The sequence below is a fragment of the Pinus tabuliformis genome, chromosome J (assembly GCF_031772625.1).
Source record: "Pinus tabuliformis cultivar Carrire ecotype Pingquan chromosome J, CPIR1, whole genome shotgun sequence".
In the NCBI taxonomy this organism is placed as follows: domain Eukaryota; kingdom Viridiplantae; phylum Streptophyta; class Pinopsida; order Pinales; family Pinaceae; genus Pinus; species Pinus tabuliformis.
In genome coordinates this window covers 148128445-148144414 of record NC_142295.1, presented here as the reverse complement: position 1 = coordinate 148144414, position 15970 = coordinate 148128445, and positions in this window count along the sequence as shown.

Sequence of the window (15970 nt, the reverse complement as noted above, 5' to 3'; positions counted from 1 at the left end):
AGCAGAAATGAAGGTGAAAAAGGCGAGAACACCAAGCAGGAAGCGGGACCAGCCAAAAAAACGAGGAGGTCGATGGAACAGAAAATTCACCAGGCTGAGAGGGCCTATCAGCAGAATACAAATCCAGAGGTTAGAAGAATTATGCAACATTTAGAGGAGGAGTCTCTTCAAGGCCAATCTGATGCAGAAATGGAGGACTGGGAATTCTTACTGCATGACCCAAGCAACACCAGGGGCAGAATATCTCTATTCAATTAATCTCTCCACATTTACTGGGTAATGAAAAGGTTATTGGCAAAAGCATTAGAGCAAGTTGCTACTGAGATGGTGGAAATAGCGCAGGGAGGCCCTGAATTGCGTAGGGAACTGAGGTTCATACACATTGCTCTAGAGAGGCAAGAGAAGAAATTGGATGAATTACAGTAGCTATTGAAGGGAGAACATCAGGGAGCAGACGGAGGAGCAAACCAGCAACCTGCAACTGAAGATGTCTGAGGAAAGATATGTACAAGAAAGTTCATAGTATAGTCAATTATAGTTTTTTGCATGTTCTAGATAAGGGAATATATTTTATGCAGACCAGTAGGATTAGGAGTTCTCAGGAATGTTTAGTCCATCTTGCAAGGATAATCAGACTTTGGGCTTTCTATTTTTGGTCGGCCATTAAAAACTTTAGATGGCTTAATTACTCGGTTTCCCCACGAGGGCGAGTTAATATGTTTTTGATACTATGTTATGTTTTATTTTCTATTCAGTAATAGAAAGAGTACCACCTCAACTTACAATAAAAAATTTATTATTATTTTATTGTATGAAAATATTTTTTTAAAATATATATATTAAAACACAACTTTACACTTTTTAAATAAATATAATAAAACAAAACTTCATCTTAAATTAAAATTGAAATCACCGAGACATTTAGTATATAGTAATGCTCCTTTTTTAAAGGAAATCTCTGGGCATATAAAGACCTTGATTTGATCAATCATAGCATTGGAGGTGTGCAAACCCTATGTAAGTTAATTTATTTGTTTCAAAATGTTATGATCCGGGAATTGATTCGCCCGAGCTTTCATGATTGATTTGTCGGGCAAGTGTAATGCAAATTTTTAGTTATATTAGGAAAAGCACCCTTTTCTAAATATAAAAAGGCGTGGGAATAAACACGAGGGGTTTTCCATTTTATGGTGTAATCTTCAAACTTCTTTCCCACTTGCATCAAGATGGATAGATAAGGTTGAAATTTTCATCCTTGTTTTCTCTCGTGGTATTTATATTATTTTAATATAAAGGTGTTTTTATATAATAAAAAAATTCCCCTAAATTTTATATTAAAAAGATAGTTTTTTTGTTTTATAAATATTATAAAAGATGGCTGAAATTTTCATCCTTGTTTTATTATTTTAATATAAAAGTATTTTTATAATAATAAAAAAATTCCCTTCTAAATTTTATATTAAAAGATTGTTTTTTGTTTTGATTTATTAACAAACTTGGGTTAGATAAAATGTCTAAACTAAATATTAAAGATTTATATACCTACCATTTATGTTGGAGGTTTGAGAGTCGCTTTGTTCAAGCTATTCGACCAAAGTATGATTAAATTTTAAAGTCACTAATATGATTAAATTTTAAAGTAACAAATATGATAGTCAACATTTAGGCGTTGGGTGAATTCAACCGGATTGTGACGAGTGGTTTTATCTTTTCCTTTAAATTTATTAATATCAAAATCATATAGATCTATTATTTTATTTTTGTATCTAATATCAATATAGATCTATTTTAAATATGGATCTAAGAGATAAATTCATCTTAAATACTGATTTAATAAATATTTTGTATAATGAGCTCAATGAATTTAACATCAATTCTATTCTCTTTTTTAATATCCTCAATTTTTCTTCTAAATATATTTTTTTTAAACACTATAATATAACATTTTATAAAATAATGGTTATATTATTTTAATTAATAAACCAATTTTTAATTTTAGAAATAATAATAATAATAATAATGTTTGCTTGGGATAGCTCAATTGGCAATGGTCGTGGAAATGAAGTCTCACTGAACCGGAAATCAAGTCTTGGGTTCGAATCTTGTGTTATCCCCTCTATTGGGGTGAGAAGTTGGACATGATGAAAATGTAGTCTTACCAAGCTTACAAAATAATAATATTATATTTTTAAATAAGTGAATGAAATGATCAAAATATTTCAAAATAATATTGTTAATAAAAAATATAAATACATTAAAATATAATTATTTTAGAGCCCATATTGGGGGTAGATCTTACATAAACATGTAAATGTAAATGTAAACATTTAACATGTAATATTTAACATTTAACATTTTTAATTTAATGTGCGCTTTATTTAGAAATCAATTTAATTATTATTATATATAAACACAATGTAAATTTAAAATATAAAGAGGTTTATAAATACTAAAAAAATTAGGTATGGGAAATAAATAAAAATATAAATAAATTGGAGGTATGGTAAATAAATAAAACTTCTTTTTATACTTACTCCAAAGGCATGGTAAATAAATAAAAATATAAATAAACTAGAGGTATGATAAATAAATAAAATCTCTTTTTATATTTAGTCCATAAACCTCTTTATATTTACTAAGACTCAAAAAAGAGGTTTTATTTAGGTAAAGCCTATGGACCAAATACCATTTTAATACCATGGGCCAAATAGCATATTTATAAAAGAGGTATGGTAAATTAATAAAAATATAAATAAACCAGAGGTATGGTAAATAAATAAAACATTTTTTTTATATTTACTCTATAATTCACTTTATATTTACAAACACTCAAAAATGAGGTTTTATTTAGGTAAAGCCTATGGACCAAATACCATGGGCCAAATTATTATTAATACCATGCAAAAAAAACATTATTAACCCTAATATTAATATTAATAAAAATGGCACATGGTATTGATCCATGGTATTGAGAACCAATGGTATTGACCTATGGTATTAACCCATGGTGAATTAAACTAGCAAAGATTCATCTTTACTCTGGATCTACTAAGCCCGAGAGGGATCAAATATCCTGATATACAAATTAGCATAGAGTGAAAAAAGATTTGATCCCTCTCAGTGCTTGGTAGATCTAGAATAAAGATGGATCTATGCTGATTTTATTTAAGAATTGATTTATTGATGATTACCATAATTTATCTCACCAATAAAAATAATGAAAGAAAGGTACTTCATGATCATTATTCGCACTAAAAATTTGTTAATTTGGAAATTAGTTTTAAGATGTAATTTTTTAAAATATTATAATTATTTGAATGGAGGCTTTTGTGAATAGAATTTTGTATTTTATATCTATATTTTTTTTAATTTATGTGATGGATCTGGAAAACAGATCTCTATATAATCATAATTACAAATTATCTATTTTTTTAATATAATTTTTGTAACTATCCTATTAAAAATTTTCATTTTAATAAACTTTATGTGACCGAAATAAATTGCATTGAAAATAAAACATGACCATGTATAATAATTTATTATTAAATTACAATTAAATTAATTTACAAACTAGCTTATAAGGGCAATTAAGATATAAATTTTGGATTTTATTTCATATTAATATTTTTAATTAGAAAATATTAAAAATTTTATATATATATATATATATATATATATATATATTTATAAACAAATTTTTCATATTTTTAATCTGAATAAAATAGTATTTTTTTTAAAAATGATTTAAAGATAGGAACGTGAGAAGGGGGCAGATCATCGATCCTCATTGATGTAATAGATGCAGGGTACTCTTAGTATGATGAATGACGGAAGGGAGACCTACAAAATTATGTCAATAGTTCGTAATGGTAACATAAATGAGGAGGGAGAAGGGCGTAATGAATAAAAGAGGCACTTGTAGATCAACTGAACTTTTAATATTAAAGTCTTCTACATCATATCTGGATTTCCAAAATATTCTTCAAAATGTCCCGAGATCCGAAGTAGTACTTACTTATTGATCAATCGCATTTAATATAATATTAAAATATTTTTTTCTCAATATATATATATATTTTTAATTTATATAAAATTTATAAAAAAAATTAAATATAATAGTGAGTAAAGGTTTTTTTATAAACATAGTATTCTTAATTATTTTAAGATTAGTATTTAAAAGATGAGTAAAAATTTTCAATTTTTTTATTTTTATTTTTATTTTGAAATAAATATAGATTTTTTTTCCGTTGCTCGGAGCTTTTAGAACAATGTGTTAATTGAATATGGTGTCCATAGGATAAATATTTCACCCATTTTCAAAAACGATAAGCTGAAATGATATGTTGAAAAATGCCAAACTAAGTATAAAAGGTGTAAAGAAATTAAATATGACCGTAGAGGGATTAAAAAGAGAGACTGTAATTGTTGATGAAAATTATTTATTAATATATGTTACAAATAAGTCAAATTCAAATTGTGTTGGGATAAAATTAATGTAGAATTAATTTATTATTAAATATAAATTAAAAATGGGATAGATTTAATTGTGATTTAATTGAGAGATAAAAAAGAAAATAGATTAAGACTTAAAGAGATATAATAATATAAAATATATTTGTTTAATTGTAATTTTTTAATAATATTAATAATTATTTTAAAATTATACTAATAATTATTTTAAAATTATACTTATTATTTATTTAATATAATATTTTTAATAAATTCAAAGTGTTTCATTATAATTGGAGATAGAATCTAAAGGGATACGAGCTTAACTCTTATTTCTTTCTTATTATTTAATATAATTTTGTGATTCTACTTTTTTATAATGATAAATCTATTTCCTTATTAATAATATATATATATATATTTTTTTAATTGTAATTTATTTTTTAATAATATTAATAATTATTTTAAAATTATATTTATTATTTATTTAATATAATATTATTAATAAATTCAGAGTGTTTCCTTATAAATATTTTCTGTTTTATATTATTATATGGTATTTAAAAAATTAATTAATCTTTTAACAAAAAATTATCCAATCAAGCTTATTGAAACACTTCACTTTTTATTATTATTATTATAATAAACAAAAATATAAAGCTTATTGAAACACTTTACTTTTTTTTATTATTATTATTATTATAATAAATAAAAATATATATATGTTAGTTGGTTATGAAACATCACTCAGAATTTAAATATTATAATCAAATTTTATAATTTGTGATTATTATTTATAATTGTATGCTTACTTTCAATACCATCATAGTATTGAGATCACTAATAAGTATATCATTATATTTTGAAAAAATTCAGTAGGGATTTTTGTAAATCCAATTAAAAGCTGTTAAAATTCGAGATTTTAGGTGGCCTAGACGTTTTTGATAGTGCTGAATCCATTTTCACCATCAAAAACATGATTCAAACACTACATCTACAAGATATTTTGAAATTTTTTTGCCTGGATTTCGGCCACTTTTGACCGTCCAGGCAATTCCTCTGCCTCCATAAACAACTCCATTACAAATTATGGGTTATAATATTTAAATTTTAAATGATGTTTCCTAACATATATTTATTATTATTATAATTATTATTTTTTTGTTTAATATAATGGTAACAGGGAAATCCTTCGAAGAGTAGGACAATATTAATATATAACTGGTGCATAAATAATGACTGGAAAATTATTTTTAAAAAAATGGCATATGACCATATTAATGTATGGAGTCTTCCATGGAGGCACGGTCAAAAGTGGTCGGAATCCAGACAAAAATATTTCCAAAAAACTTGTAGATGCAGTGTTTGAATCATATTTTTTATGGTGAAAATGGATTCAACACCATCAAAAATGTTTAGGGCACCTAAAATTACGAATTTTAACAACTTTTACTTGGATTTACAAAAATTCTTATCGGATTTTTTCAAAATATGGCCAAAATTTCCATAACTTTCACGAAGAAAAAGCATAATTTTTAGATTACGGTATTTATAATTATTATTTATAACTGCTTACCTTCATCTTCGTAATACCATCACCAATAATTATATATTAAATTACAAAATAATAATACTAATAATAATAATAATAATAAAATATATGTTATGAAAAATTATGAAACATCACCTAGAATTTAAATATTATAACCCAGTTTTAGAATTTGTGATTGTTATTATTTATATCGACCTATCTTCATCTTCGTATTAACATCACTCATAATTATATCATTATTTAGTTGTATATTAATATTGTCCTATGTCATTATTTACATTATCAGGACCAAGATGAAAGATTTGATCTTGCCAAGGGTTTAAATAATAAAGATGCATAATGTTCTAAATATGGTTCGTAGATGACTGGGCATTGAATGCAACTATGTGTTTCGAGAATTTTGTACAATGTGAGCAAGAAAGAACCTGAACTAGGGTTTTGAGTTAGGGTTTTGTTGTTGGTCACCATGGCGGGGCGCGAAGGAGGGAGTTCACCTCCCTCCTACAGACAAGTGGTTGCGGACAGGAGCAAGGGAACTAGATCGCATAGCTTCAAGAAACCAACGGAGGTGGCCTCAGAGGCTACGAATACAGAAAAAGCGGAAAATATCAGACCTCATGGATAGGAGGAGAATCATGAGGAAGCTAGTAAGGAGAAGAGGACAGAGGTTAGCAGTCAGAAAGTTGCTCCTATGAGTAAAATAGGGGTATGTAAACCCAAGTCGACCACTATTCCTCGGGTCGTTTTAAGTGATCCAGCGCTACAGGTGCACAGAGATCACATGGCAGAATATGTGGTTATTTGCAAATTTATGGGGATTTGGCCGACGGAGAAGGCCATGCAAGCATGGATAAGGAACCACTGGAAACCAAAGGGGGAAATCAACCTTCACCTTGGGTCCAAGGGTTTCTTCACAGTGGTGTTCTCAAGCTTAGAGGATAAAGACAGAGTTTTCGAGGGAGGACCCTATTTTTACGTTTCTGCAGGCCTTTACATTCGACCATGGGTAATGAAATTTGTCCCGGAATGAGAAACTTTCACATCGGTACCGGTATGGATAAGACTCTACTCCCTTCCTTTAGATTATTGGCTATCAGAGTCTCTAAAGGCTATCGACAACAAGCTAGGGCATTTTATAAATATCTCTAATGCTACTCTAAGAGGCAAATATACCTCCTTCGCTCGGATATGTGTGGAAATGGACTTATCTGGGGCACTTCTGGAAGAAATCATTTTAGAGGTGTATGACGAGGAATGGGTGTAGGCAGTGGACTATGAACACATCCCATTTAGATGTCGTAAGTGCCATGAACACGGGCACCTATACAAGGACTGCCCATTGAACAAGCTGGAAAGCAAGACAAAAGACACTGCAGGAAAAGATCCCGAGGGTTTTACTAAGGTGGGGAGTAAAGGGAAAGGAGGCAAGAGGTACCAAAAGAAAATTAATGAAGACAAACAACCAAGCCACAATAATTTCAAGATATTAGAAGAAGAAGATGGAAACAATGGGATAAACCAGGAATCAGAGAATAATCCCACTGAGAAGGAAAGGGATGCCAATATGGAGGATATACCAGAGAACAACAAACAAAAGGATGATATTCCGAGCATGATGGAGCTCAGTAGGGAGCATGAGATGACCCCAAGTGAGGCTGGAACGGAAGACCATGAATTGTAGGAGATTCTAGAGAGGGAGAATTTAGATCTAGAAAAGTTTCTGGAGCATGGAATCACTAAAGGGGTAGACTCTCTGCCAAAAGAGGAGTTAGACAAAGTTCAACAACTCTTCCTCTGGAGATCACAAATGAAGGGTTCTGGAGTCAAAAGAAACCATGATAGCTAGGAGAACAGAGGGGTGAAAATGATGGAGGACACACCGATGTATTCTTCCAAGAACCCGGGTAGGAAAAGAGGAAGAAAAAAACAGAATGAGTTGCTGACGGAATGTGGGAAACTTATGATCAACTCAGGTAAGATGAGGGATCTAACTAGTTACTCCTTTGCAAACCTTTCTTAATGAAGCTTACAACCTGGAACATTAGGGTCTAGGAAGTAAAAGGAAACAAATAAATCTTAGCAATAGAATAAAAGAAGAAAAACCTAATATGGTTTTTATTCAGGAAACAAAATGTTCGATGGACAAGATCAGAGAGATACACAGCAAATGGTTAATCAAGTATGAGTATCTAGAGGTTAAAGCTGACAACTCGGCGGGTGGGATTCTTACGCTATGGGATCCTCAAAAACTTGGAATCCTGGATGCTGAAGCTTCTAGGAACTATCTATCACTGGTGATTCAACCTTTGGGTGATAAGGAGATCTACATGATCACTAACGTATATGGTCCTCAAAAACTAGAAGACAAACTTAAGCTTCTCACCTCACTTGAGGAGCTGAGAGAGAGATATCCTAATGTGCCCTGGATTCTGGCAAGGGATTTTAATATGATGAGATCTCTTACAGAGAAAAAAGGTGGTACCAGAAAACTAGGCAGAGACTCCATTGCCTTCCAGAACTTCATGAATAACATGGGGCTAATGGATACTGAAATAGTGAATGGCACTTTTACTTGGAACAATAAGAGGGGAGGGATTTCTCAAGTTTCCTCTAAACTAGATAGATTCATAATCTCAAAGGACCTCCTTCTAACAGGCCTTGATGTGTCAACTGTAATCCTTCCCTTCGGAGGCTCGGACCACTGGCCTATCCAACTTGAAGCTACTTTTATGGGTACACCGAGGAACAAACCTTTTAGGTTTGAAAATGTCTGGCTCTCTCACCCTGACTTCACCAACAATATTGAAAAATGGTGGAAGGAAGATATGCCCATTCAAGGCACTAAAATGTTCATGTTACAGCAGAGACTTAAACACATCAAATCTAGGCTTAAAGATTGGAACGCAAAAGAGTTTGGTAATATTTTTAAAGCCAAAAAAGAAGTTGAGCAGAAACTCCAGGGGATTAATCAGATCATCATCATAGAAGGTTTTACCAAGGAATGGAAAATTCAGGCTAACTCTCTTCAGAATGAATGGGAAGATCGGTGCATGCAAGAGGAGATTTTCTGGAGATAGAAATCGAGGGTGCAGTGGATTAGAGAAGGAGAAAGAAACATGAAGTTTTTTCATAAATCAACCTTGGATCACAGATCACATAATAGAATTTCAAAACTTAAAGATTCTCAAGGGAAAGAGCTCGTCTCTCACAAAGAAATGGAATCTGTCCTAGTTCAACACTTCCTTAGCATAGCAGAGGAGCCTCTCGTCGACAGATCTCGGTTCATTAACAACTTCACAAAGTTCATTCCTAAGCTTGTAACCAAGGAAGACAACCACAATCTTTACAGGCCAGTGTCTGAAGAGGAAGTCAGTGAAGTTATCAATGAGATGCAAAATGGGAAAGCTCCTGGCCCTGATGGTTTCAATGTGGACTTCTTCAAATCCTGTTGGAAAATAGTCAAAGAAGACATCCTAGATGTTGTGGAGGACTCTAGAAGATCCAAAACAGTCCTAAAGGCTCTTAATGCCTCTTTCATAGTTTTGATTTTGAAGTAGGAAAAAGCTATGACTTCGGATAGATTCAGACCAATAGCCTTATGTAATGTGATATAAAAAATTATTTCCAAAGTGATCACTAATAGACTCAAGCCCCTTCTTCCTACTCTTGTCTTAGAGGAGCAAACTGGATTTCTGGAAGGGAGACAAATTCTCAACAACCTTATACAAGCTCACGAGGTGGTACACTCTCTTAAGAGTAATAAACAAGCTGGTATGATCATGCAGCTTGATCTAGCGAAATATTATAATAAGCTAAGCTGGTCTTACATTAGGGTAGTGCTAAGAGCTTATGGATTTGACCACAACTGGATAAGATGGGTTATGGCCCTTGTATCCACGACTAGCTTCTCCATTCTTCTTAATGGCTCTCCCTCTAGAACCTTTAAGCCTTCCAGGGGTCTCAGACAAGGGGATCCGCTCTCCCCCTTCCTCTTTGTTCTCATGATGGAAGGGCTAGGTAGAGCGATCAAAATGGCAAATGCTGAAGGAAGAATCCAAGGTCCGAAACTTACCCCTGAGGGTGATGCTTCTACTCATCAACAATTTGTGGATGACACAATGCTGTAGGGTGTTCCCATGGTCAAGGAAGCCAGAGCTTTCAAACAGATCCTGAACGACTTTGCTTTGGCCGCTGGTACAGAGATAAGCCTTGAAAAATCAAAAGTTTTCTTTTTTAACACTGACATTGCTATTTAGAGGAACCTCACCAGAATTCTTGGGTTTCAAAGGGATCAGTTACCATCTAAGTACCTTGGAATGCCTCTTATAGACAAACCTCTAAGCAAGGGAGTGTGGGAGTCGGTAACTAATAAACTGCAGGACAAAGTCAAGAAATGGACCTACAGGTCTTTGAATTTGGCGAGGCGTCTTGTGCTTACAAAGGCTATCCTGCAAGCTATTTCCATTTTCATGTTTTCATATCTTCCTACTCCTAAAGGAGTTATGCAACAAATCAAGAGTATTCAACGAGATTTTATTTGGGGCAAAGGGGAAGAGAAAAGGAAGTGGGCTTTGGTAGCTTGGGACAAGCTCGGAAAACCTAAGGACCATGGTGGTTTGGGGCTTACTAACCCTGAAACCCTTAGCAGAGTTTCAGGAGAAAAAATTTGGTGGAGGTGGCTTAAGGAATCGGCTACCCCTTGGGCCAAGCTTTGAAAACAAAAATATGCATATAATTGGCAGGGGAGGATCATATCCAGATTTCTGGGCTCATCAAAGGCTCCCACATTTGGAACCTTGCTTGGGAGAATAGAGCCATTGTCCAACAACATAGTTTCTGGGAGATATGAGCTGGGAACCTTGTACGGTTTTGGGAGGATAACTGGTAGCAGAAACCAAATTTTTTTAGAGAAGAACTAACTGCTCTAAAAAATGACACTGGCAACAAAGGTTTACTTAGGGTAAGTGACTTCTGGGATCAGGTAAGGGACAGTGGTAAATGGAGAATGTGGAAGGATCTTGGTTATAGTGAAGCGAGTCCTTTGAAGGCCCGGGCAGATTCCCTAGCTTTTGACCTAGAACAGAGGAAGATTTTGGTTTCATCCTCATTTGACCAACTGAGATGGGGTCGAAACACCGAAGGCACCTTTAACCTCAAAGAAGCTAAATGCAAGGCCCTAGGTTTTAATCATCCAAACCCTGATCAGGTGTGGAAGGACCTATGGCAGAACCCGTAATGGATGAAAATCAAGTTGTTTATGTGGCTGGTTCACCAAAAGAAAATTCTCACATGGGAGAATCTTTTGAAACATGGTTTTGTGGGCCCATCAAAATGCCATATATGTGGCCTATAGGAGGAGACGATGGAACATTTACTAAACCTCTGCCCCTTCACCTCAACCTTGTGGGATTGGGCGGCCTTAGTCTTCAGGCAAATTGACAGGGACAAACTCAGCATCACCAAAACTTTGAAGACTTTGAGGAAAGACTTCTCAAGTAATGAAATTATTAACAAGGCTTGGACTCTGGTTCCAGGCTTTATTATCTGGGATGTCTGGAAAGAACGCAATGGCAGGATTTTCAAGAAAAAAACAGGCTCGACCCAGAACATCATTGTCCAAATTTTACGACAACTCAAAGATACAGTAGGAGCCTTAATTTGGAAAATTCCCAATGACCCTCCATTGCCCCAAGATGCTAGAATACTACTGCAGTTAGGTCTCCATTCTCTGGTTCCCCAAGGCATTGACAAGGGTGTGAAAAAACAACTGCTAGTAAAGATATCTGGAAGCCTCCTCCTCATGGTTTTTTGAAAATCAATATAGACAGAGCTTCTTAGGGCAACCCAAGGATGGCTGGATTTGGTGGTGTCATCAGAGATGAGCAGAGACACATAAAGGATATCTTTCACAGTCATTTGGGGAATGCCACAAACAACATGGTGGAGCTCATGGCCCTAGAGCAATGCCTGGAAATCCTGGTGGAGTCAAATCCACACAATGCCATCATTGGCGCTGACTCTGAATTGGTCATTAATGTGGCCAAGAAAATGTGTAATGGAACAACACCTGGAAAAGTGTTGAAACATTGGAGGCTATCGCAAGTCTTTTAGCATATTCATTCCCATATGGAGCACAGACTAAAGTCTCACCCGAAGTAGTATTTGAGGGTGCTAGAACCAGGTTTCCGCACCCTGGGGATGTTTGATGGTTTCAAGTGGTCCGTGGTTCGACCCTATGCGCACCTCGCTACTCGCACTTACCTGTTCCTCGCAGCCTGTGATGTTGTCTTCGTGCAGCCCTACTCGGGGGTCGAACAATGTTATTATCCAAGTCCTTACTAGTATTCCAATATTAAGTGATTAACAATAGAAATCATTCATACAAGTGCGCGCAGTAAATAAACAGTACATTAATAATTGATATCAAACATGTAATAACTAAAGAACAGATACACGGAATTCAGATCAAACTTCTCATTATTACTTTCTTCCTTCGGTTACAGACTCTATTCTGCCCCGCACACTCAGCTACAGGGGTCCACGCACTCAACTATGGACTACTAGGCCTCTGCGCACTCAGCTGCAGAGCCTTCTCCTACTCTACAACCCAAGACACATGTAGACACTTGCTCTGTACTTCTATCTCATACTTCGCTCTAACTTCTAAATATCTTTTACACTTAGAGCTTCACTCTATTTATACAATCCCATGGTCCATGGACCATGGGTAGGCCGACATTACATTCAAACTTAGGGCGGATAACCCTATGACTCTAGCATACATCTTGCGCCCACAATTTGTGGATCTTTACACTAATATCACTCAAAACTTGGGCTCTGAGCCCCAAAACATGTTGTGGGGGGATTCCATGCCCAACAAGTCCATTGTCCCACAAACAAAGAAATATCATATACCAAATTGGTTTTTAATTTGATTTTGACCTTAAAATTATATTATTATTACTATATAAAAAAAAGGAAAGACAACATAGTTGATGGAATAATTGAATTAGTAAAAAAATAATGAAATGCTTGAGAGAGAGAGAGAGAGAGTGAGTTCAGGTAGATCCAACTAAAGGGATCACTTCCAGTCGGTTCACCCATGGATCGTAACTCCAAGATTGTTGAGAGAATTGAACCCATGACCTCTCAATAGAAAAGGTACCTTAATATCGTGGACTCAACCAATTGAGCTAACCCTTGAGCCTTTTTATAAATCTTCCTGTTATTCACAAGAATCAAGGAAGAGTTGCATAGTAAACATAGTTGATATAAACAATACATAGGTGACTCCCAAAGGAGCATCATGCCAATGAGACTTGAATCTAGGGTGAGGAGGTTATCATTAAACCCTCCTAACCACCTTAGATACACTCAATTGACAAATGTTGTGTATGTGTGTGTGTGTGTGTATTACTTTGTAATAGATATCTTCTTAAAGGAATCAGAGAGAATTAAAATACATTTCACGTAGTTGTAGGAAATTGTATGCCTTTACATTGCATTACCAATAACCTAAGGTGTTTAACCTTGTTGTAATGAGAAACAATTGAATCATACAAGATACATCATCCTTCGGGTAACTTAACACACGGGTACATGACAACGCAAAACAATTAAGAATGAGAGTAAACTATAATGAAAGGAAACTGTAATGTGTACTTGATATACAACCATTAAAACCTATAAATTGCAAGTTTTAACAATAATACCCATCATAAAATCAAAAGGAAATTGTATTGTCCTTGATATATAACCTTCAAAAGGGCCATTTAATCTTATAATGCTAAAGTTTTGACAAAAGTTCCCATAATAAAATTAAAAGGAACATGTATTGAGGTGAGAAAATGTAATTGGCCTGTGGGATGCTACAGTACACAAACCCTCTATGTTTTCTTTCTCTTTATCCATTCTCAACTACTCATCTTATCTTTGGAACAAAATGTAATAGAATAGAATGAAACCTCTTTTCCTACCAATGGCCCAATTATAATATAACCTAATAGCCTACGAGTGGTTTTAAGTTTGACTCCTTCAACTGTTACTAGAGTTACAATATTGACTCTTCTAGAGTCTTCTTCATCATGGTCATGTGACTATCCCCTTTTCCATAAATAATGGGAGTTGACAAGACATCCTCTAGAATCATTGTGGTCAAATATGGAAGGTCAACTATTGGGTGGCATAACTTTTGCATACAGACTTAGTTTTAGGTATTTCGTATGCCATTGGAAAGGTATATGGTGTAGAAGAGCACTAGAGGGTGTCACTCTTAAGAAATAAATTTTTACCCCCAAAAATTGTTATTTAATGCCTCAAACTACTTTTAGAAGGTTTCAAACCTTAATTCACCAAACTAGGATCTCCCGGTAAAAAGGGTCTATGAGTTGATTCCTCTAATTTTTCCACTCTGAAAGCATCAAGATGAATGAAAAATAATATAATGATCCAATATGGATCATACCTCCCCATTTTGGGATGCTTTTGGTCCCGAAAAGCTTCTACTGAATGAGGTGAGGAAATTTTTCCTCTACCTTCTCCCCGAAGTACCATTTCTCTTTGCTTGGAAGCTTTCCTTTCAACACATTCTTCCAAAGGTTATGTTGCCCCTCTCTTGTAATTCTAGATCTCTTTTGCAAAAATACATCCTTTTTCAAATTTACCTAAGCATTTGGTGCCAAATCCTCTACAAAAGGGATGACATGTTCCTCTTCCTAATCCAACATGGAAGGCTCATAGAGTTGCAACTTTTCTTCATCCATCACTGAGTAAATGTGCATGTATAGGAGTAGATTGAATACATATGTGTTCTCTCCAACCTTTTCCAGTATCTCAGAGGGAAACTATTAATTATATTACCTTGCGTAGTCATTAAAACTATAAAATCTTCATCTCTTTTCCCCCAAATTCAAAAGTATCGTATGTCGTCCTACCTTATAACTCCTAGAATCTAAGGACAACAAAAATTCACAAAAAATACAACACACTTAGGTCCATAGAAAGCGCCATTGGAGCTCCTACTTACTCTCTCTCTCAATTTCTCACTGATAATATTCAACCCTTTATTGGACACTCCTATTCTTATATTAAATTCCACCCATTTTATTCAAAAAACCTTACACCTTCACCTTGATCTAAATGACATCATGGTTAGCTTCGACACGGTGTCCCTTTTCACAAAAAACATGTCCCTGAAACCTTTGAATTGATTTTCAATCTTGTTGATCCTAAAGCCCTCGACCTCCTCTGTATCTACCTCAACTCCACCTTCTTTTCCTTTCGTGGCACATGTTACAAACAAACTAAAGGAACCACAATGTAATCATCTCTATCTTCGATGATCATTAATTTCTTCATGGAACATTTTGAAATTAATGCCATCAACTCTTAGCACCTTAAGCCTAAATGTTGGCAATGATTTGTGGATAATAATTTTGGTATTTTGTCCCATGGAATTCCTACCCTTCATGGATTCTTGAACCACCTCAATGACCTATCCCCTCACACCTAATTTACTATGGAATTAGAAGAAAACTCTTCATTACCATTTCTAGATGTGTTGGTCTCACGACATCTTGATGGTTCACTTTCTCATCAAGTGAATTGCAAAAATAACCACACTTACTTGTACCTCTACACATTCCCATCACCATCATGATAAAAAAATTGTTGTCTTAAAGACCCTCTTTACTAGGGCTATTTGCATTTTTTATCCCCATTTCGTCACCAAAGAAAAATCACATCTAACGAAATCCTTTAAAAACAATTGATATTGCCCATTCAATTCAACAAGGCATACCAATCAACTTGATTCCCTTCCTCTAAGCAACTTTAACCCCCACCCCACTCCTTTCCCCCGAACTATGGTTTCACTTTCCTATATCAAAGGTGTTATGCTCTTAACCTGCAAAAAGATACCCAAATACAGAATATGCGAAGAAAGATACCCAGAACATAGAATAGTGAGAG